This window comes from Mytilus galloprovincialis, chromosome 14 (assembly GCF_965363235.1).
Source record: "Mytilus galloprovincialis chromosome 14, xbMytGall1.hap1.1, whole genome shotgun sequence".
Classification (NCBI taxonomy): Eukaryota; Metazoa; Mollusca; class Bivalvia; order Mytilida; family Mytilidae; genus Mytilus; species Mytilus galloprovincialis.
Window position 1 is genome coordinate 22486615 of NC_134851.1, and position 26060 is coordinate 22512674.

Sequence of the window (26060 nt, forward strand, 5' to 3'; positions counted from 1 at the left end):
CCACATCTTTTTAGATATAAACCTAGTCATTCAAGATTGGCATGTGCATTATTAGTTCAACAAAAGAAAGTGGATTAACATTAGACTGTAAACAATTGTAACATTTACATGTTTACCTCAGAAGTGTCATGATTATGTTCATTGTTAATAGACTTCAATTCTAGGTAGTGTCCATCACTTGACAACAGGAAACTGATGCTAGATGAGCAATGCTGCCTAAATGTCCTGAAATGATAAGCAGCAAAGGATTAGAAATGATCATGGAAAATATTCATTTGAAATTAAACAATGCATGCAGATCATAGTCGGATCCAGCCATTTTAAAAGGGGGTCCAAACCCAGAGTAAAAAGGGGGGGGGGGGTCCTCCAACTATATTATCCCATTCAAATGCATTGATCGTAAAAAAAGGGGGGTTCCAACCCCCCTGGATCTGCCAATGCAGATGAGAAGCCCCGCGACACTGTGAATAATTTTTTGCACAGAACCATGCACATTCATGAGGGGGGATAGGAGGGGTCCTGATCCCGAAATCCCGGGCTTAAAAGCACTAAATCCAAAGGTTCCCAAATTAAATAAAGTAAATCCTGACATCCCGAAATCCGAAATAAAGAATTCCAGGATCCTGAAAGGGTCAATCTCGAAATGCCAAGCCGATCCCGGAGTCCTGATAAAGGTCCTACCCCCCCCCCCCCCCCTCATTCATATTTCATATTTGTAATTCTGTACCTGAATGTATTTTTTACATACAGATGTACACGAAATGAAGAAGTTCATACATTTATAAAGTTCCATAGACTTAATTCTCATATTAAAATGTGCAATACCAAACGTTCCAGCGGGAAAGTTTGAGCACCCCATCCCCCTTTCCTTCTTTTCGTTTGGTATAAAACATGCTTAGTAACATAAAAGTATGCAAAACCATTATGAAAGCTCCATAAAGGGATCGTTTCCTGGGTCCCCTCCTAAATATGCTTTTCCATCTCTCAGAATAATGTAAACAACATTATTTTGCTGGCGGATATCGTTAGTTTCTTAAAATCTTTGATCAACTACGGATGCAAACACGTCCTGTTCCGTAAATTTATTTTTGGGGTATTATATGTATGCTTATTTTAGACAAATTTCGAACTATATTCAGGCTTGTTTTTTTTTGGGGGGGGGGGGGTAAAATAAGATGAAAATATAAAAATAAAAATTGGTGGGTCTCATTTACCAAGAAAAGTTTTTTTTTAAATCCGATAGCGTTAGATCTTGGTTTAAATAAAAAGTAGGAATTTAAAACCATTAACAATTTAAAAAAAAAAACACTTTAATTACCTTTGATTTGGTCTTTTTCCCGAGGAACAATTTTTATGCGTTTTGCCTCCTTGTATACATGCAAAGGTAATAGAGTAAAACAGCAATTCTGGCTTAATATTCCGTTTTATTCCTCTTTTTCGTGCAGCTGCTATAGTTCTTGAGTCTCTCCGATAAAAATTAGTATTGGTAGCAATTTCGTATTCCCTTATTTTCTTCAAAACATCTTCAAAATCATAAAATCGGCATCCATTTCTTAAAACATCCATCGCGTACGCGCGTTTGCAATCCGATACTTCATCCGGGGACTTAATCGCCGCATGATACTGCTGCTGATATCAAACCTTCGCGCACGCGCATATTTGATTGCCGGACGAATAGACATTTTTGACTATTTGTCCGGCTAGCCGGACGAATAGACACTCCGTATAAAGAAGCTAAAATTTGGTTCTGAAATGTATATTTTTGTAAACTCTAAAAGCTAGATAGCATATCCCTTAATTGATATAGGCTCTTAAATTCGACAATGTTTAGAGACAGTGCTAGGGCTGTTAGCAAGTCAAGGTCGCTAAACTCTCATTACCCGTTTAGAGATTTTCTGAAAATACAATGGCTTTTGCCTCATTCGAAACAAAAACATTAGCAAATATAACTGGTGGCCTTCGGCTGTCAATTGTTCTTTTCGGGTTGTTGTCTCTTTGACACATTCCCGATTTTCATTCTTAGTTTTAAAATAACTAAAAGTACTATTTACAATTGTCAGTTCAAAATACATTTAAGAAGTCAGTGCGTTGATACATGTTATATTCTACTGAATTTACTATATCCGTTATCATTACGTAATATATATATTATATAAGTCCTGTGTCCAGGTGGAAATAACGGGCTGTAATAACAATATGTGATTTGTATGTCAGGTGAAAGTGACAACGGGTGGTATGTATACTTAAATGTTTATCGTCTTCCATTATACATGAGGGTGTGAATGGGGGTTTATAGAAGGAAATTATAGACAAAAAAATAAAGAATACAAAAAATAACCAGACAAATAGAAAAGAAAATGATGAGGTACTAGAATATATGGAATAAAGAATGATCGACAAAAGGTAAAACGAATTATAAAACAAATTGCCTAAAAATATAGAATACAGAAATACTGAATCCCCATTCAGACCCTCATGATCTGACATTTAAAGCTTTAGGACATTTATGGGCATGCGATACAGTTTTAGACCGACAGTGATTTTTTTTACAAAATCAATTTGTACATGTGTATATGTGCTAAAAATTATATCTTCATGTGCTAAATTTAAAAGACAAATGGGTTTGAATTATTCGACATTTCCTTAATATTCGGTTTCTTGGACATTTCTGTCCTTTGAGCAGACACCCTTAACATTTTATGTTTCAAAATATAAAGATATGCAGATTTCGGTAAAGAGATAAGGAATATCTTCGTTACAAAATTGGGTTCTTCCTACATTTGTGTAACAATTCTATTTTTGTTAAAAGAAATTGATTTAAGAAAAAACGGTATTTTTGTTGAATATTTATCTAGTTAAAAAAGTCTTTAATTTCTTCATAATAGTTGCGGTACGTCTAAACACCACCTAGGCCGCCTTGGTGCACTAAGCTCCAGGAAGTGCACTAAGCCCATGATGGACCAGTCAAATCAGCACCAAGGTCATTCAGTACCATACAGATTTGAATAAAGAGCATATATCTAAATTTTGGTGTAAATATATTCAGAAATAAAAGAGTTATTAACATTTTATATGGCACGCGCCGATTTTGTGTAATGTGTCCAGTTGTTATATTGTTGATTGAATCCAATGAAGCTTGACGAATTTATAAATACTGCACTAAGGATATGAAGTAAAGGTTAAATATGCACCAAGATCATTAATTAAGATAAATCATTATATTAAAAATCATATGTTAACAGTTGGTTCCATGATATAAAGAGATTTAAAAGTTATTAACATTTTAACGTGACACGCGCTCTACATGTGTAATGCATGTCTGATCACCTTGTTAATTGGTCCAATCAATTCTGAGGGATTATCTTTTAACTAGTAAATTATTTTCTTTGTTCCTAATTAGTAATGATAAAAGGTCTGTTTTCTGTGATGCTTTGTGAGAAATTTATTTTTGAAAGGGTTTGTTTGCGCTTTTCGAAATAAAAGATTTGCGGAAATATAGTAAAAACAATAGAAATTGGCTCTTACTCGAAACGGAGTATATTGTAGTCTATTTCTTTCTTTTTATTCTTTCCCATTTAGTGTTTTAATATTTGCACGAATAGACACAAATTTATAGACTTATTTCAAATATAAGAGTTACAATGTTGCGTCCATGGGGTTTGTTCAAGGCAACCCATTTTCAACAAGTATGACAGACCGCTTGAAATTCTGCAAAGAGGTAATTATTAAATTCATATTTCATATTGATAGATAGTTATGATTGCCAATAAGACAACTATCCACCACTGTCCAGAGATGGAATGACGAAGATAAAAACAAAAAAAGTTCGCGCAATACAACCTTAAATGATAATTATATATATAGTGATAATTTAGATTAATTTCTATAGTCTCTTATAACTCTTTATAGGATGGCACTTGTATTTTAATATACAAAATTGCTGTTTTATTCAATTTTATATTATAATGATTATATTACAAGTGTACAGACTTTAATAAAATATTGAATCTGAAGCTGACCCTGTTTAGAGAGATATTGTCATAAAATGCTCTAGGTACTTATTGTATATGTATATTAAGGTCAAGGATCAGTAAATGACCAGTCCATAGATTTTTTTTTCGAATTAAGAACTCAATTAGATTTTGAAAATATACATCAGAAAATGTAAAAAAAATATATGTCACAGACTTCGTTTTCAAGAAAAAGCCATTTTTAAAATGTTCCGATAGGGTACTAAACTCGGAGGTACTAAATAACATTGAATATATAGGGAAAATCAATATTTTTCTACAACAATTTTCGGTTTCCTCAATAAATAAATCACGTGAACCACTCCATAGAATTTTAAAAAAAAATCAAAATATGTTCTTCCTCTTCCCAAATTCATTGGTCCATTATTATATATATGGTATACTTACCTTACTGATAATTTAACCGAATTAGATATTGATCCAGAAATAGTAACAACTGTACAAAATACAGGTACAGCATTAAATAACATAAAAAAGCAAATTAAATCTAATTGCAATGTCTTTTTCAATAATCAATTTAAATGATAGGAATAAAAGTTTCCTATACAAAAATATTAAGATTAACATGAAACAAGAATTTTACCCAAAACATAACCATTCTGACTCCAGAAAACTATTTACAAAATTCAGAATTAGCGAACACACTCTTTTAATAGAAAAGGGTAGACATCTTAAGATCCCTAGAGATCAGAGATATTGCAAATTCTGTAATGAGATTGAGGACGAAAAACACTTCTTTCTCAACTGCCCTAAATATAACTTTTATAGAAACAAATATTTTGACTTCACAGAGATAAATTCGGAGTGGAAAGATACTGCTAAAGATGACAGTCATGCTTAAACTTAAAATAATACTAAACCCCACATCTCACAGATTTATATGGCAATTAAATTATTTGATTTGATTTGATTATTTCTGCACTGGGAAGGCTCTTATTTAATGAATTTATGATAATAGTCGTTTATTGTGCACTTTCGAATTACAATGAAGTACTGATTAAAAACAAATAAAAGTATCATAAATACCTATCAAAAAATACACACAAAAAAAGAAAGAAATTCAAAGTTATGCTTAAAATTCTACAAAAACAAAATACACGCACAAACAAAATATGTAACAGGACAATCAAGAAGGTGTAATTATATATATGCCAAGTAATTGTTGTGTTTCTTTATTTCTTCATGGATCAGTGATTTTATTACCTGGTTAATTACTGGCACGTGTCGTCGGACAAAACCTTTGATGACAGAAAAAATCAAATTACGACTAAACTACAATTTTTGATGACTAAACATTTCAGATTCATTATGTTCATGAAAAACTACGTCCGATGGTATGTTTATTTCATTCATAGCACCATCCAATCATGGGCTTAGTTCAGTTTCATGAGCTTAGTGCACCAAGGCGGCCTAGGTGGTGTTTAGACGCTCCCTAATAGTTGGAACAAAAATCTCCATACGGTATCAAGCCAAATTTCTAAAAAGAAGGGAAATATGCTCTTAAGCTAATGGTTAAATCTCGAAAAAATGTTAAAATGCTAAAAGTTTTTAAAAGAAAGAGTTTAATGTCTGCTATTTTAGATTAATTCTGCGAATTGTTTTTGTCTGCAAAAACATATTAAAACAGAGAGATAAAGAGAATCACAACTAATTGAATAAAATGGAGGATTAAAACGGAGAATGTGTCAAAGAGACAACAATCCAACCAAAGAGCAGAAAATGGTGCGTCTAAACACGGCTAAGGACTCATAAGTGCACTAATATGTTATAATTAATATACTACTAAGGACTAAAAGAGTGATGTGCAGTGTAAACAAATTTCTTATCTAGATTGAGATTGATATTTATATATATTCAAATTTAATCAATAAAAGATCACTGATAATAATTGAACAATGCCTGTGCCGGTTTTCGTTAATTTTTCCGAAAATCACTGAACTATAAGACACGTGTCAAATTACATAACTGATAACACTATTACCTTAGAAAATGAAAAAAAAAAAAATATTATTTAGAGAGGAAAATTACCCAGATATTTAGATATATTTACCATAAAAATATGTTTTTAAATTTTTTAAAAATCATTTAATATGCATCGGTTTATGATTTAATGAAAACATATAGAAAATTGTTAAGCTGGTTTTTTTTTTTTTCAGGAAGGAAAATAATGTTTGCATCAAGAAAAATAGCCCCTCCTCTATAAATGATTATTAATTTACCTAAGTGGGAGCTTAAATTTTGGAATCAATCGCGAGGCCTGACTGCCATAAACAACAGATTACGAACAGCAAACAGTGGATACACCAATTCATTGATATGTATGAAAGACAACGACGGACACAAAATGATTGCACTGAATAATTTCAACTACCATTGCGATAGATTTTTCAAATCTCCTTATCAAATTAGACATGCATTTAAAAAAAAACCTTGGGATATCTATTACCGTTAGGTTTCAAATTGGAATTAAAAATTGCATTTTCCCAAAGAGTTTTAGGTAAAACCCCGTGAATCTCACCTCCTAGAAATTTGAAGTGTCAGCTAAGATGTTTGAAAATATGTATGAATTTTCTTACATACTTGAAATTGGAAAGGAATATAAACACATTCAGTATGTTTACTGTACAAACAAACAACAGACACCAATTGTGTCTTATATTGTTGAAGTCATTTTTACTGAGAGCAAAATTTGATTAATTGATTATTCAGTGGTTGTTTAAACGTCCAGTGGCAAACATTTCATGCATATTCAGGACGAAAAGTCGTTTCAGAAGTATATAATGAAATATTTGGTATTACAAATGTTAATTTTCTTAGGTAGTTCTAATTAATTTGTACGAATCAAATTTTTCTGACAAAATAATATCTTTTGCTCTCAATTAACACATACGATTCTGATAACAATGGATAATATAAGGAACTTTGTAACTTAAAAAAAGTAATTATGATTGTTTAATCAGGTGTTATGTCAGTTCGCTTGTGTCAGTCGGATCACTGATTTTCGGCAATATCAAGGAAAAACCGTCACGTTCTAAAGATTGTTCAACTACTCATTTATTGGTGAAATTATAACCTAATATGTCCTGTTGATAATAGATATAGGAAGATGTGGTGTGAGTGCCAATGAGACAACTCTCCATACAAATAACAATTTAAAAAGTAAATATGTACAGAACTACAAAAATTTGCAGTGAATGTTAACATAAAAGAATCAAATAATTTCTGCTATGCTTGTAGTGAAAACGAAAACAGCTTACAATATTTTTTAGATATATACATATATAATCGTTTATAAAATGTATCCGTCAAAGAGAAAAAAAATATATAACATGTAAAAATACATAGATCATTCATTTATTGCAATCAATTATATCAAACATGTTAGTTAAAATAATTTCTAGAACCAGTCACTCTCTGTAGATATAATGAGTCGGACATTGTATGCATAAAAATAAAATCTCGATTTTTAACTGTATGAAATAAAATTAGTAAGAGTTTCGCGGAACACAATGTCTCGCCTCCGTTTGCCGTAAACTTGAACTCTCAGGGTGAGGCTGAACAAAATCAAGACACTATATTTTGATTGTTATGAGCTTCTGTCCAAGTTCACAAATATTTCCGGTGCCTATAAAATAGCCGACTTTAATTAAGTTATTTGAATCTGAGCTGGCAAAATAGCATATTATCTATTATGGTGGTATCGGCAAAACAGCTACAAGTATTGCCTTTAATGAAAATGCATATCAATTTTAAATACTATTCTCAATAAAATAGCTTTGAGAATCGTGTAAAAAGCGTTTGTTCTTCAGTCGTCAATGAATCATTCAACGTGCGTGTATCGTGCGTGCGTGTATCGTGCGTGTATCGTGTATTTATCATTCATCGTGCATCGTGCGTGTATCGTGCGTTCATCATTCATCATTCATTTTGCGTTAATCCTCCGTGTAACGCTCATCGCTCATCGTGCGTGTATCGTGTATCGTGCGTGTACCGTGCGTGTATCGTGCGTGCGTGTATCGTGCGTGTGGTCAGTTTGAATTTTAGAAGGTCTGTATATAAGTAAAATGGATTTGGAATTTATTATGCGGAACTGTCTGTGAATAGAAATAAAACGACACAATGAATTGATAACGAATTAGATCTGTTGATTTTTTATTGATCACGAATTCATTGCTTTATGTTTTCAACATAACTTGTCAATGTCTTAAGGTTTTAGTGACATCAAGTTGTAACAAAGTATTAGGTCCGGTTAGGGCCAATTTTAGCCTCAAAGTACAGGTTCATCGGATGAAAGATTTTTTGGACACTTTTTAAACACTTAAGTCGATTTGATTAGTTTATGTGAAAGATTTAGTCATTATAGACGTTCAAATGTAAGCTTTAGTATGAAAAATCTACCAAAAATGCTATAATATGTCACTTTTCAGATGGTTTTTGTCAAAAATGAAAGTAGCCGGACCATATGAGTATTTGAACCATACGCGTATGGTCATGACCATATGCGTATACTCATATGGTCCGACCATATGAGTATATACTCGTTTGGTTATCAACGGGCAGGACTTTATGAGTATTTAGATCATATAGGTATACTATAAAAATGTATTATTACAATTCAAGGGCTACATAAATATTGAATATTAATGCCAAAGCCAATCGTTTCGATGTGTATATGGTGCTTATTTTATTTAGTTAACCTTGCTATTATTAATTATTATTAGATCTATAATAAAATTACCTTTGCACTTGGTAGTGTCTTTTTTTAAAGGGGCACTACAGTCGGAAACCCGGTTCAAATAGAACAAAAGAATCGAAGCTCTTTGTTAGAGAAGGCGATAAATGCTAACTGCAATGTTTACTATAGTGACAAAAATTTTAAAAGTTAGTAGAAACAAACAAAATTACAATTGTCTTCTCAATTACGAAGTGTTTTATTTTAAAAATACCATTTGCATAAGTTTTCAATTTATTTAGTCCATAGTAAAGCATAACAATTAGATATCAAGTCGACGACATGGGTACCTTTCAAGTTGGATGTAGAAAATGCATAAACTCCGATTTTTTAAAAAAAAATTACCACGGACGGAAAACATATCAATCTATTAGTTCAGTAATTTTCGTGTCTGCCCTTCCATTATGTGACTCAAGAAAAAATTCCAAAAAATGGGTAAAAATTGTATCGAAAAGAGAAAATCGAGTGCACCTTTTTATGTTAGGGCGTGTTTGAGTTGAATATTTTGTCTTGATATCGTACAAAGCAAGAATATTTCATACATCGTCTCGCTTCAGATTCTACAATTTTTTATATATCAAAGCTACAGGTTAACTTTATAACACAAAATAAATCACAGTTCTAAAAGATGAAATATATGGGTCAAGTGAAATACCTATCTAATGAATCACAAAAACAGAGTAGGTGTGTTCGAATAGCTATTTTTTTACTGAAAGTACTTGACGACAGTCTTTCAAGTTGGAGGATGAAAATGCATAACTTCAAAAAATTTTAATTTTTTGTGTGTGAAAATTAGGGTTTATCGTCTTCAACCACTAAAAAATCTAGTCTGCCCTTCCACGAAATATTTAATTAGAATTTTTTTAAATGTTTATGAATTTTCGAAAATTCCACCTGACAACCGATCAGACAATAGTTTTAAGTTGAATCAATGCAGACAAGATCATTAACTGATGCTCATTAGCTAGTTGATACATTAGCCTTTTAAAATACAACTGACATATAAGGATCGTAATGGTGCAATGTGGATAAATTTATCGGTTTCCGAGAGCAAAATTGGCAGCGCGTCATCCCTACAATGGCTTCCATTTCTACGATTGTGAAATTGAACTGGCGTAATGGGGAGATAATTTTGACGAAGTAGAATCCTGACTGCCTAGCTACGAGATATATAAAAAATCTAAAGTTTGATTTTTTTTCTGTTCAATCAATAATGAAAGTGAAATAGTGAAATGACAAATGCTTTTTGCAGCCAAAAAGGTTCAATTTTGTCAAATTACGCTAAGAAACATTGATAATTTAATTTAGTTATTCACATGCAAGTGAATGAGTCGACCTCTTTAAATCCGTATTCATGTGAACTTCAATTTAATCCCTAGCTAGAGATTGACAACGCATGCATTGTACGTGTTCTGGTTATTTAAAGAAAAAGAATGTCCACAATGAAAGTGAAACCATGGTAAATCATTTGATTACTAATTCGATGCACATAAAATCATTCTTGTACGGCTAATAACAATGAGAAACATCTATTTTTAATCTATAAAATCAAATCAAACAGACCTATAAAAATCCTGTTGCACGTGTTGGTTTGATCTATTCATATCTTTATTTACATGTATGTTTACATCGCTTATATGGTCATCTTAGGTCAAATCGATAGTTAATAAGATGGTGTCTGGACTAAAATACACACGGATTGAACCTATATATTATCTACCCCATGCTCTTTAAACTGTTTATTTTAGACTTTTGATCGTTTGGATAAATGTTTTACATGGTTATAAATCAAACATGAGCATTTGATTCAAATCGGTGACCATGAATTTGACAGCTAGTGCCCCTTTAAATAACTAGAAGGGTATATGAAGAGTTTTAAAGTATTAAAAGTAAACCTGTAAATAACCCCGACAATACGCGTACAGTCGGACCATACGCGTATGGTCGGACCATATGAGTATATACCATATGGTCATGACCATACGCGTATGGTCCAAATACTCATATGGTCCGGAACACATATATTATGTATTATCATCAGATACAACTTACATTTAAATATTAAGGACGAATACAAAATACAAAACCGTCTGAAAGTGACATATTATAGCATTTTTGACACATTTTTTAGTAATTTAGCATGTCTTAATGATGCTAGTACCTGATACATGTGCATTGTATTGTAAAAACAGCCCATATTTATTTAACAAAAGTATTCTACTTTCCAATCAATATCTAAACGTTTACATTTTAACAATTTTATAAGTACTATATATACCATGGTTTTTACGAGTTAACATATTTAAACAAACGAATCCGAAGGATGAGTTTGTTTAAATATGTTAATGAGTAAGACACATGGTATATAAAATTTGTAATATAAATAAAATGATTGACAGCTTCAAGACCTTCAACTAATATTGGACATTGATTACGTTACAGTTTTATCCAATGAAATGGAAGCGCGCGCAAGTCACTTTTGCGCTTCGTGTATGATCGTCTGTGTATTTAATGTAATAGAACCCCTGAATTTGCAGAAAGTAAAGAAAATGTCGGATTTTCCCGATTTTTTTTTTAGTTTTGCGCCCCGTGTATGATTGTAGGCGCAGGTAATTTCATAATGTCATCAGACTGAGGTAAACAAAACTGTCGGATTCCAGCGACAAGGATTAAATAATTATTCTAATGACGGTAAGAATTGTTTTTTTTTTTTTTTTTAGTTTTCAATGTATCATACAAATTAATCATATTTTACAGAATTTTCATCTAATTGAAAAATGCTTTTCTTCCGTTATTTTATTAGATTATTTATTAAAACACAATTTTAATGATAAAACAATATTTTAACAGTGGCGGATCCAAGGGCGTAGATAGTGTACGTCCCCTAATCATGTTTTTTCACAGATATTTGTAGCCGATAATTATTCCTTTTTGTACAGGTACCCCCTTTTTAAATCGAAATTTAATTGAATTTTCGCAAAGGAAATGATAGTTTTACATTTTATTTTTTTCAAAACTGAAAGACGCAACATTTAGTAATTGTTTCCAAAATTAAGGGAATTCGTAACAATCCTATATAGTTTGAAAAGGGTTTCTTGAAATGTGGTAATAATTTATTACTTTTTCTTATAAAATGAAAACAAATGAAGATCTTGACCTTTTAGTACGTTTTACAGTTTCCTAAATATTTTAGAGGCGGATACATTTAAAAAAAAAAAAGGTGGAGCTTCAGCCATGGAATAACATGAAAATGAATATGTTATACCATGGTTGAAGCTCCGCCTTTTTTCGTTTGGATTCTAGTCGAGTTGCATATTTAATTAGCAAAGTATGGTACAACATAAATTTGCATATAATATACCATGGTTTTCCCTCACCACACTATTTAAGCAAATTATTTCATAAAAACATCAAAGGAAAAAATCCAATTTATGTTACAAAACTGCTATATTTGCATGTGATTTGGGGCCAAAAAGGGTCTTACTTGGCCTACTCATTTAAAGACGAAACAAAGTAGAAGACAATTGGCAATGCACGAGAAAAACACTGTATAATAAATATAATTATTGAACTAGAGCATTGAGTTCATGTTATGATATAACAACATAATGTTAATGCTCTAATTTATTAATTTAGTAATAAACATTACTAAGTATGTGTGGTCCTGTTTCATAACTCGGTGATAGCAAAAGTGTATGTCACAAGAGCCATGACAAATGTATAGCATTGATTAAACTAAAATTGAGAATGGAAATGGGGAATGTGGCAAAGAGACAACAACCCGACCATAGAAAAAAAACAACAGCAGAAGGTCACCAACAGGTCTTCAATGTAGCGAGAAATTCCCGTACCCGGAGGCGTCCTTCAGCTGGCCCCTAAACAAATATATACTAGTTCAGTAATAATGAACGCCATACTAATTTCCAAATTGTACACAAGAAACTAAAATTAAAATAATACAAGACTAACAAAGACCAGAGGCTCCTGACTTGGGACAGGCGCAAAAATGCGGCGGGGTTAAACATGTTTGTGAGATCTCAACCCTCCCCCTATACCTCTAGCCAATGTAGAAAAGTAAACGCATAACAATACGCACATTAAAATTCAGTCGAAGAGATGTCCGAGTCTGATGTCAGAAGATGTAACCAAAGAAAATAAACAAAATGACAATAATACATAAATAACAACAGACTACTAGCAGTTAACTGACATGCCAGCTCCAGACTTCAATTAAACTGACTGAAAGATTATGATTTCATCATATGAACATCAGGCACAATCCTTCCCGTTACGGGTTTAGTATCATACCATCATAACATATATGAGAAGAACATAACCCGTGTCATGCCAACAACTGGTTTTTGAATAAATGTGTTTAGTTCCGATGCAAAGACCCTACAAGTGAATCAATATTAACGTCAAAATATGCAATCTTTAATGACCTGACAACAGTATCGTAACTATATCCCTTCTTAATAAGCCTATTCAAAGGTTTTGTTAGTTTTTGAGGTGAATACTGACACCTTTGTGCTTTATAAAGAATATTTAATGTTTAGAGTCGTAATTAACTAGTTTAGCAAATAATATACGTCTTTACTAATTTATACTTTTTCATCTAAGTTCATTTCCCTTTTTAAAAAGACAAAGGTTATCACAGTTCAATTTTTACGATGAACATATCTATTGACATGCTGTTTCCAGATATGTATAATACATGGCAAGTAAGCTCAGTTCTAACAAAGGACGAAAACAAGACAATCAGCGTTCTTATTTTTTTTTAAATAGAACAGAAATAACGTGAATCATATACATTTTTGTTTATGAAATAATAGTATGAACGGGTTTTTTTTTTTAAGTTTTAAAAGAAAACTATAAATGCAATAGATAAATTAAACATAACATATACTGAAATTTGGCAGCTTGGTCTTACTCTGAATAAATAAATATACATTTCAACTTGTATCCATTTAATGAATGGATCGGTTAAAAATGAATCAACACATAGTAAGAGGATTAGATAGCAATAACACCAGGTTCAATCCATCATTTTCTACATGAGAACATGCATGTACCAAGTAAGAAATATGACAGTTGTTATCTTTGCGTTTAATGTGTTTGAGCTTATGATTTTGCCAATTGATAAGGGACTTTCCTTTTTGAATTTTCCTCGGAGTTCAGTATTTTTGTGATTTTACTTTTAACTGTTTGATATTTTATATCCAGTGGTAAACATTACAAGAAAATCAGGAAGATGACATTTTAAAGATTTTTTTGTTTTTATTTCAAAACCACGTGGGCTATAACACTTTCAATGGACGTTTATTCCTATGCGTATCACAATCCCATACGTCTGTATTCTAGTATTGAAATGGAATAATTATCATTTATCGTAATTCTGAAATATTACTGTTTCTTATAACATTATTACTACAGGATGATCCCCTGAAGGTTATGAGTGTATGTTTGGTTTATTCATCCTTATAGCCTTCGGTACCATAAATGCATATTTGCGAAAAAGTAGTTGGCTTCAAAGATACAAGTTTTCATTATATGGTACTATTGTCCTCATTATACATTTAAACCAAAAAGGTACACATCTATCAGTAATGAATAGTAGTTACTTATGTTGACTAAAATAAAACACGAAAGACAGGGGATATTGGAACTCATAAGTTGAAAATAAACAATCAGAAACATGGTTAAAAAGAAGCTAAAAACATTATAAACAACTCAACATAGAAAACTTAAAACTGAGCAGCACAAGCTCCTGCAAAAACTACGGTGATCTCAGTTGCTCTGGAAGCGTCAACAGAACCGTCGTGTTGATCGAACTACGTGGTAAGTCTTTTTTGGTAAGTCCCATTCGAGTAACAAGAGTGCACACACTGAAATGTCTTGCCTTCTTTACTAATCATTGATATTATGTTGATACTCCTAAATATAAAGCTTTATTACGACTGTCACATAAACTTAACATTAACCAAGAAAACTAAACATTGATCAATGAACTATGAAAATGAGGTCAAGGTCAGATGAACCATATGCCAGGCAGACATGTACATCTAACAATGCTTCCATACAACAAATATAGTTGACCTATTGCTTATATATATAGTTTAAGAAAATAGACCAAACACAAAAACTTAACACTGAGCAATGAACCGTAAAAAACAGGTCATGGTCAAATAAAACCTGCAGGACTGACATATAGATCATAAAATATTTCCATACACCAAATAAAGTTGACCTATGACATATAGTATTAGATAAAAAGACCAAAACTCAAAAACTTAACTTTGACCACTGAACCATGAAAATGAGGTCAAGGTCAGATGACATCTGCCCGCTAGACATGTACATCTTACAATCATTCCATACAACAAATATAGTAAACCTATTGCATAAAGTATGAGAAAAACAGACCAAAACACAAAAACTTAACTATTACCACTGAACCATGAAAATGAGGTCAAGGTCAGATGACACCTGCCAGTTGGACATGTACACCTTACAGTCCTTCCATACACCGAATATACTAGACATATTGCTTATAGTATCTGAGATATGGACTTGACCACCAAAACTTAACCTTGTTCGCTGATCCATGAAATGAGGTTGAGGTCAAGTGTCTGACAGTCATGAGGACCTTGCAAGGTACGCACATACTAAATATAGTTATCCTATTACTTATAGTAAGAGAGAATTTAACATTACAAAAAATCTGAACTTTTTTTTCAAGTGGTCACTGAACCATGAAAATGAGGTCAAGGACAATGGACATGTGACTGACGGAAACTTCGTAACATGAGGCATCTATATACAAAATATGAAGCATCCAGGTCTTCCACCTTCTAAAATATATAGCTTTTAAGAAGTGAACTAACACCGCCGCCGGATCACTATCCCTATGTCGAGCTTTCTGCAACAAAAGTTGCAGGCTTGACAAAAATGGAAGAGCTTATATCACATGGAATTGGATCAATTTCAATGAGTGGTACTGTTTATACCACTAAAAAGGCTACGTTTCTTAGTTATTTGTGCAATGTTGTTTTATCAATTTTTCAAAACAATGTAACCTTTATATACCATTTTACATGATGAAACATCGCCGCGATATAGCCTTTTTGTGCTAATGCGGCGTAAAGCAACCAACATGATGAAACATGTTTCTAGATGGTTTACTTTTTCATAATTCGAAATTATGTTGTTTTATAATGTTGTTCATTATGTTAATTAGTAAATGATTATTTAACAGACATGTGAATTACAAAGAAATGTCACAAAAGGTCAGAAATTGATATTAATTATACCAAGTATATGCAGTTTTGTAGTTGTTTCGTAATCAAAATTAATTATCTTTTGAAGACATCAGCATTATTATCACAACTTATCGTAACTTGTCATTTGTGATTATAAGTCGTCGTTTACTCCTTTAAAGTAGTTTATATCTGTAAAAGCTAAACGAATACAGGCAAGAGAACAAGTATTCAAGATGCTGTTGACATACTTTTTAATTTGTGCATTGATTGGACTATCTATAACTCAGGCACCACCAGCAATGACTCCACAGCAAATAGCTAAGATGAAAACCACAATGCAGAAGCAGTGTTCAAAATGTAAACTGTGCGAAACACCAACTAACAGCATTCATCCATGTGAATCTCCCCTGTGTAAAGGAACTTTACCTAACTTTGGACCTTGTAAAATGTGCGTGCAATACCCGAGTTGTTTTATGTGTAACACTGTGTGTATGATGTTACCAATGATGGCTCAAATTCCACCATCGTTTGGCAAGTGATACTGTCATATACGTTGATATACATATTGGGTTCATGACTTGTTCATTATTTCAGAAGAATACGGATAGCATTTCTTTTATTATTCCAGTTAAAGACGGAGACAATTGATATCATTTCTTTTATTATATGGATGAGGTGTTACTACATATATCTTATTCCGAACAGTTTATAAACACCAACATCGACAAATGAATGTATAAATGAAAGTTATAGTGAAAGTTTTCAGTAATGGAATAGGTTATTTTATTTCATTTTTTTTGCAGTACTGGACGTTTCAGAATCTAAATCATCACTGGTAATGTCATTGTTCGTTCCCCATCATGAAAATAACGTCACGTCAATAGTTAAATTTCTATTGTTTATGACATTTCTAATCAATCAGGAGGTTTTGGTGTACATTGTGGAAAATATTACCCAGGATGCATTAGATTCTGAAACGGCGAATTACAAGGTTTATTTTCAATGATTTTACTGACTTTTACGCTTGTCGCTTACTAAAAATCTTTTATTGTATCATACATTTTTAATTATTCAAGTCTTTATAAATCGCTTGACTTCACACAGTATATATAGCTTTCCTGATGAAAGGCACTTTAGAAGCATGATAATGTTTTTTAAACCTTTATTTCATTTCTTTTAAATGCACTAATGAAATTGCAATAATGTTGAAATATATCAAACAATAAGTAAATGATAAATTGGTTCACACATTAATATAATTTAAAATAGCCCTTTAGCTATATCAGACTGTGTCATTAAAAACGTCTTTCCGACATAGCTTAGTATATCTTAACTTGCTTTTTATATTTAAGTCAAGTCAGGTTTACGAATCTTGGGATGCTTGTTTTCTTGCCTACTACCTGAGAACACCCCCACTTTTTGGTGAAGTTCGTGTTGCTTCGTCTTTAGTTTTCTATGTTGTGCCTTCTGTACTATATTTTGTCTATTTATTTTAAGACATGGCGTTGTCAGTTTATTTTCAATTTTTGAGCTTGACTGTCTCTCTGGTATCTTTCGTCCCTCTTTTATTCAATAAATGAATTCTGCGTCTTTAGAGTACAAAACAATGCGGCCAGAAGGGATGCACAATTAGTGCAAACGTTCCAATTGGAATACCGACTGACTGTTGAAATATCAATTTGCCAAACTCAACAAATATATTGTCGATTTAAAAGTCCAGCATTGTGATAATATTCTCTTCGCTGTAGTTTCTGATAGAATCAGTGTTGTTCTTCACGAAAATTTTGAATTAATATACTAATAACCCAAAATAAGAAATTTATATCTATTAATTCCATTTTCATAGACAAAGCTCTGTTTAATCAGATGGGAATATATATCTTTCAATTTATCATGGGGAATAGATCCAGCTATGAATCGTTCTTTGTACGGAGCTTTTTTGTAAATTTATGTATATTGTCGGTAGGTTTTTTCGTTTTCTTTGATGTTAATAATTATGTAAAATTTCATCCTATGTAATAAAATTAACGGTTCCAATTTTCTTGCATCAGATGCGCATTTCGACAATACATGTCTCTTCAGTGATGCTCATGGCCAAAATATTTGAAATCCAAAGCTTATATAAAAGATGAAGAGCTATATTCCAAAAGGTCCAACAAGTATAGCCAAATCCGTGAAAGGAATCAGAGCTTTGCATGAGGGAGATACATTCCTTAATTTATAATAATTTCTATCATTTTGTAACAGCAAATTTTAATAACACAAAAAATCCGTATTTTCATGCCAGTACCCAAGTACTGGCTACTGGGCTGGTGATATCCTCGGGTACTAATAGTCTACCAGCAGAGGATTAAATGCTGATAAACAATATGTAGGATTACCAGTTGTGCTATTTATTCCAAGCTTTTATTCGAGACATTGCACATGATTTTTTTACAAACGAAGACAATATTATAGGAGGCTTTATTGGCCGGAACAACAACATATTTGTCATGAAAAGAGTATAAAGCATCCACAATCTGAGTGTTCTTGAATGAGTTAGAATCTCTTGTGTTCCAAGTTCATCGTAGATTATGAATACCTAAACTCATTATAGATACCAGGATTGAAATTCTTTTTTTGCTGCAGATGTGTGCGTTTCTTCTTCAAAATACAAAATACTCACCAGTAACGCTCGAATAAAACTATGTTAAATTAGCCAAATAAAGTACGAAGCTGATGAGCATTGAAGATCAACAATTCCTAACAGTTTTGCCAAATACAGAATATGGTTATCTATTTCTGAGTTAGAAACGCCTTAGTATGTCAAAAGTTTTGTAAACAATTAGTTTATAATTATGACCATATAAATGAAATGCGCTTCTGAATGCATAATCGAACAGCTTTGATCCATTCTGACAAAGTATCCAGTTCTGGTTTTTCTGTTTCGCTGTTTTAATTAAGTTGCAGCTAATATATTTGCAATCAGATTTTAAGAAAAAAACAGACCGTTTCATTGAATATGAAAACTTCTGTTTGATAAAATTGTGTGGAAATGTTGTTATAATAGTCGAAAAGACAAAACTGTCGCAAGTAACAAAAACACAATCAAAAACACGTAATATTCAACACATCAAGGAATTTCTATATTTAAAAATTTGTTCTTTTAAGTACAGCTCTTCATAAGAATCAGGCACAGTGCAATATACACGTGATTTATGAGGGTTTCAGATTTTATCTATAAATGGCCTAGAAGAAGCAGTAACCACAAACTGCTCAAAAAATAAATTTGATTGGGAAAATATGAGTGGTTGCCATGGTAACGGACACTCTTTTTTTGGGTTGTTAAGCGTGGTAAAATTTTTCAAAAATCAGCTAAATCACTACAATTCAGAGCCTGATTACGAATAGAATCAAGCAATTTTCATTAATTATCATATGTTACATAGATACAACTTGGTTTAAGCTTCATTTTAGTTAAGATTGCATGTATACCAAATTTGTATTTTTTTTTGAAAACTATTTAAGGAATGACTGTAATATTTTTTCTGTCTATGAAGAAATAACATAAAAAATGTGGTGCACACTGAATAACGCGCGTATCGGGTTATTTAACAGTGTGCACCACATTTTTTATGTTATTTTGAATAGACAGAAAAAATATTACAGTCATTTCTTATAACTTAATTCTAAATTCCATTTTAAACCGTAGAAAACCATGAAAAAACGTTGATGACGTCACGGTCACATGACTAAATTATGTCTATGGGCTCATAACAAAATAACGTCAGCCAATCAGAAGACGCGTTACATCAAAAATTAAATTATTGTTATATGTTTTATTACACTAAACAATGATATTAAGTTGTATGATAGAAGTTAAGGAACTAGCTTAAATCTCTGAGAAATGTTTGGTATATTTTGAAAGTGAATAAGATATTTTGCTTGAGGATTTTATGATATAGTAGGTATGGTTGCTTGTGACATAGTTATACCTACTGTAAAAAAGTTAAATCACAAAAATATTGAACTCCAAGGAAAGTTCAAGACGGAAAGTCCGTACTTAAAGTGCAAAATCAAAAGCACAAACACATCAAACGAATAGACACCTGACATATTCGTGACTTGGTACAGGTACTATCCTATATCCAAAACGATGGATTAAACCTGGTTTTGTGGCTAGCTAAACCTCTCGCTTGTATGACAGTTGAATACACTCCAATTAGAAAGACACCGATGTGTGAACAAAACAAACAGACATAATAGGTAAAAGTGTCAAAAGTAAGGGGTACGGCAGTCAAATTATGTTATCATCTTATCAAAAAAGGGATTCACATAGAATACTCTGTAGTTTAAGAGAGGTATTCTATAGACTGGTCATTCTTTTTTGTCGTCGATTTTTCTGTGTTTAATTAAACCTTCTTCATATATCATACAAAGAATAAAATGAAAAACAACACATACTTTGATTCAAACTAAAATCGTCCTTGGTCTGCATACAAGTGTTGAATACAATCAACTCGGTTGATAGTTTTTCAAAATATTTTCCGGAGTTTTTCATACTAATTTTGCATTGGCGTCATTGTCTATCCTGCTGGATTGAAGCGCTTGGTAACGTGTGTAATACTGTTATATCGTGAATAGTATATATATTATTATAATATATGTATACAAAAGAAGATGTGGAATGATTGAAAATGAGACAACTCTCCACTGGAGACCAAATTAAACAGAAATAAACAGCTAAACGTACGGCCTTCAAAAATGATAAAAACGCATACCACATATATCTGTAGTCAGCTATAAAAGGTCAGAAAATCACCAATGTAAAACAATTCAAACGAGAATGTGTCTGTTGTCGTATTATTTAATTGCATGTAACAAGTGACTTACCAGAATACTACAAATTTTAACATCTAGAACAAAACAGATGTATGATATTGAGCTGTCGTCGTCTTTATAATCTGTGATTGGTTTGTTTTACGATAAATAATATAGCTGGAATTTATTGTATGAATGAGAAGTAATTTCACATGGATGTTTTTAAGTGACAATTTTGAAGTGGTGTTTGTACGAAATTCGTTTTGTAAGTATAAAAAAACACTTGATTACTGGTTATAAGCGTAATATTGAAACTCATCAGTCTAAAATAAACAGGCAACACCAAGGCAAAATCAAGAAAAAGTGCACAAAATAGAACTCTCAAAACTAAGCAACACACACGCCTGCAAATACCAGGTGCGAGCTCATGTGATCTGAGAGCGTAATCAGATCAGAATCATTAAACTGGCAACGCCATCACTGATAAAGAAAAGACAAACAGACAAATTATAGTATGCATAACACATTTGAAAACTTTAGACAAAGCAACACGAAACACCTTGGTCGATCTTTGGTGCCCTGGTAGGGTAGGCAGATGGTGCTTCGCATGTGACTCTCGTCGTATTGATCATGCTAGTAGAAACTAAGTGAAAAGTCTGATTTGGTACGTCACAGTGATGTTCTTTATCAAAATTCGGAATTCATTGATTTTTCTTTGTGTTTTAACGCCACTTTTCAGTGCCACTTTTGGGCTATTTTGTGGCGGCCATTTTATATTGGACGAAGAAGCCGGAATACCCGAAGAAAACCACCGACTATCGATACAAAACTAGAACTCCTAGTCAACTAAGATTAGAGTCGAGTGCATTCGGACGAGAGGTGTTCGAACTGACAACCTCACTGTTGACTGGTTAGTGATAACAATAGTAAATCTACATAGATCACTTGACCACCGAGGCCCTTAGCTCGGATTTCAAGGACGAATGATAATTTGTTCTTTTGTCAAACCTATCAAACTTTATATTCTATTCTACATGTTTTGTTTGTGATACGTGTTTCTTTATTATGCAAATTATTCTGTTTAATAATGTATTTCATTATGTTAATAAGTAAAAGATTATTTATTAGACCTGTCACTTAACAAGATATGTCACGAAAGGTTAGAAATTGATGTTAGTTATATATGCCTTTTTTATGAGGTTTCATAATCTAAATTAATTATTTTTATGAAGGCTTCAATATTATCATCACGACTTGTTGTAATTTGTCATAGGAGATTATTAGACCTTTTGAACTCCTTCGTAAGTAGTCACGCCCTGTAAAAGCAATCCGAATATACACAAGTAAACAAGTATTCAAGATGATGTTGACTTACTTTTTAATTTTTGTTATGATTGGAATAATCATCACTCAGAAAGCCCCAGCATTGACGCCACAGCAAATAGCTAATATAAAAATAAAAATGCAGAAGGAATGTTCAAAGTGTAAAATGTGTGAAACGCAGAACAATAGCATTCATCCATGTGATTCACCCCTGTGTAGCGGAACGATGCTTAACGTTGGACCTTGTAAAATGTGCTCTCAATACCCGAGTTGTTACATGTGTAAAAGTATGTGTCTTCTATTACCAATGATATCTCAAATTCCGCCATCTTTTGGCAAGTGATACTGTCATATATTGCTACTTTGCTGCATTGATTGGATTCATTACTTGTTCATTATGTCAGTATACGACAAATACAAATTATACTATTTCTTCTATAACCTGGATGTAATTATACTATGTATAAATGACACACAGCAGTATACGAACATCACAATGGACAAAAAGGATTTATAAGAGAAAGTTATTGTGAAAACTAATAAATGCACCTTTATTTTTATATCATTCATATATTCAATTTGTATATCTGTAATTTCTTAAATCTATTTTTTTTCTTCTTTTGTTAACTTCTAAATTCTTTTTATATTATTATGATTCTTTAATGTATCAATATGGTTATTACTCGCTGTCGTTTTTCTGCAGATGTAATAATTTAGTAAAAATAAGTACGTGACATCAAACATGTTTTAAAAATGGGTTATTATATTTATAATTTTAAATAGCTGACTAGAGATTATTTAATTTAATGTGAGACCTCTAAATCAATGTTGGAGTTTATAATTAGTTATCAAAAGTACCAGGATTATAATTTTATACGCCAGACGCGCGTTTCGTCTACATAAGACTCATCAGTGACGCTCAGATCAAAATAGTTAAAAAGCCGAATAAATACAAAGTTGAAGAGCATTGAGGATCCAAAATTCCAAAAAGTTGTGCCAAATACGGCTAAGGTTATCTAATCCTGGGGTAAGAAAATCCTTAGTTTTTCGAAAAATTCAAAGTTTTGTAAACAGAAAATTTATAAAAATGACCATATAATTGATATTCATGTCAACACCGAAGTGCTGACTACTGGGCTGGTGATACCCTCGGGGACGAAACGTCCACCAGCAGTGGCATCGACCCAGTGGTGTAAATAGTTATCAAAAGTACCAGGATTATAATTATATACGCCAGACGCGCGTTTCGTCTACATAAGACTCATCAGTGACGCTCAGATCAAAATAGTTAAAAAGCCGTATAAATACAATAACCTAGAATATTAAAACCTTTTTCATCCATAAATAATTTTTTCTTATTTTTCTGAGTAAACATTTGAAGCATTCTTGAAATAGTCAGACTTTTGATCTGAGTTAACTATTTAAAGCATCATTCCAGTCAGCTAGGAGGTTTTTTGAAAAATTAATTCTGTTTTGTCATTATGTTTGTGTATGTGTTGCTTTGTTTGAATATAATATATTGTACCTCGTTTTGTGGAGAGGGCTTACATAGGCTATGCCTGTTGCCCAATCCAATTTATTTGAATAAAATATTGTTTAAACTAAACTATTGTGATTATTAGTTTTCAGCAATTGATAACTTTATTTTATCTATTTTTTGTAGCATTGTTAATGAAGTGTTAATTTTCAATGATTTTGTTTAGTATTATTAGTATTTTCATTTATTAAAAGTCTATTATGGTTATATTATTTTTTAAGTTATTCAAGTCTTCTTACATCTTTTAATGTCACAAATAAGAACATCTCTTGTGAGAGGGAATCGTGAAAGGTTCTTAGAAAGCAAGCCATTTTAAAACCTTAAATCCCAATGTTTTAAATGCAGTGAAATACAAATGGAAACTATGTATCTTTATTTGGATATGAAACTGTAGTAAACGTTATCATATTAATTACCAATAAACACGTTTCTTGTCATTATTTTTCTCTAATGAACCTGATTAGTCATAGACACGCTTTTTTTGTCGTCTGTAACAATCGAGCTCACAAATTATGCATAGCAATTAATTGAGATGACAAAGATCGTTTCAGAAACAAGAAATTAGCATTTTTAAAATGTAATATGTAAATCCGTATATTTGGAGTTAATGAGGTACAGACTGATTAATGACATTAAGTTTCTCTGGATATTTAAAGTATAGACTTGAATTGATTGATGAATGAATAAATAATCTGATTGTCTAATCAAAGTTGCATACAGGTACGTGGTTTAACTACCTATAAAACCAGGTTTAATCCATCATTTTCTATGTAAGAAAATACATGTACCAAGTCAAGAAAATTATAGTTTAATCCATTCGTTTGATGTGTTTGAGCTTTTGATTTTGCCATTTGCTTCATACATGTCCAAGACCAAACAAGATGTTGTTATCGACGATATCGACAATGTCGACACGATATCAAATCCATATCAACAAACGAATACACAGTGAAAAAACACACTGTCGATATCGACAATTTTGGTACGATATCTAATCTATATCGACGAATGAAGATAGCATGAAAATACATACTGTCAATATCGAGAATTACAACACGATATCAAATCGATTTTACAAATTTCTGAATTAAAAAATGTATGAACAAACAGGACGTCGATATTTTTGATATCGATCACAGCAATTCGATATCGACATAGAAAATTTAAACCTCTCCCCGATGATATATGGTATATGGATATACATTGAAGGAAAAAAAACATAATCTTAAACAATGGTTTAAGGCCGTTGTTCCAGTTATGTCATGTTTATCGATATCGATTCGATATCGTCGATATCGACAACCAAGACAAATGTTTCAGGCCGTTGTTCAAGTTATTGGATGTTTGTCGATATCCATTCAGTATCGTCGATATCGACAACAAAGACAGAGGTTTCAGGCTGTTGTTTAAGTTATGGGATGTTTGTCGATATCGATTCGATTTCGTCGATATCGACAACAAAGTCAGAGGTTTAGGGATATGGAATGCTTGTCGATATCGACTCGATACCAACATTTAAGACAGACGATTCAGGCCATGTGGACATAACAACATACATTACGAAAAGTCGTGTATCGATATCGAAACAATATCGTGTCTTGGGCATACCTCATTTGCTTAGGGATTTTCCGTTTCTAATTTTTCGTGTAGCTCGGTGTTTTCGTGGTTTTACTTTTTGGTTTGATTTATGCAATTTTCTTGTAACGCTGGTGCAGAAGTTTCTCCAGATACACATATATTTTATCAAAGGAGTAAAGACGGTAGAACAACTATGGTTCTATATATGTTTTTTTAGACGGTTAAATGTATCAAAAACTCCTTTTTACAAGTTCGACATAATGTAATGAATGAAAAATATATTAAATTGAGGTTTTTATGGAATTACAAGTGTAGTATCAAATGAACAATTTTACAGGACGACATTTTACACTGTAAAGCGTATATTACATTAACAGAGGTATTCCACTGAAATGTATCATTGGTATTTAGACAGTTTACTCTCCTTCAAATTTTGAAAGTTCTCTAAAGCACAAAAACAGCATTATGCTATCAGGTATTGTTTAGTAAACCCGGTTTAACAAAACAATTTATCAAACAAAACAATCATCATTGATAATCAATAAGTTGTTCAGATACTTAAATATGATAATTTAAAACTGAAAAGTGTATGATACCGAGTGAAAGTTAATTGTATCATATTCTCAATAACATATCATATCCGAATATTTTTTTTTGTATCAGTTAAGTAATTCGCACTGTACGAAGGTTTAAGGACTAATGTTAAACATTTACACCACTGACATTTCCAGCCTGTTTGTAAATTAGGAATGTTTTAAATTTGATTCTTAGTTGAATTCTCATTTTTTTTTACTCATAAA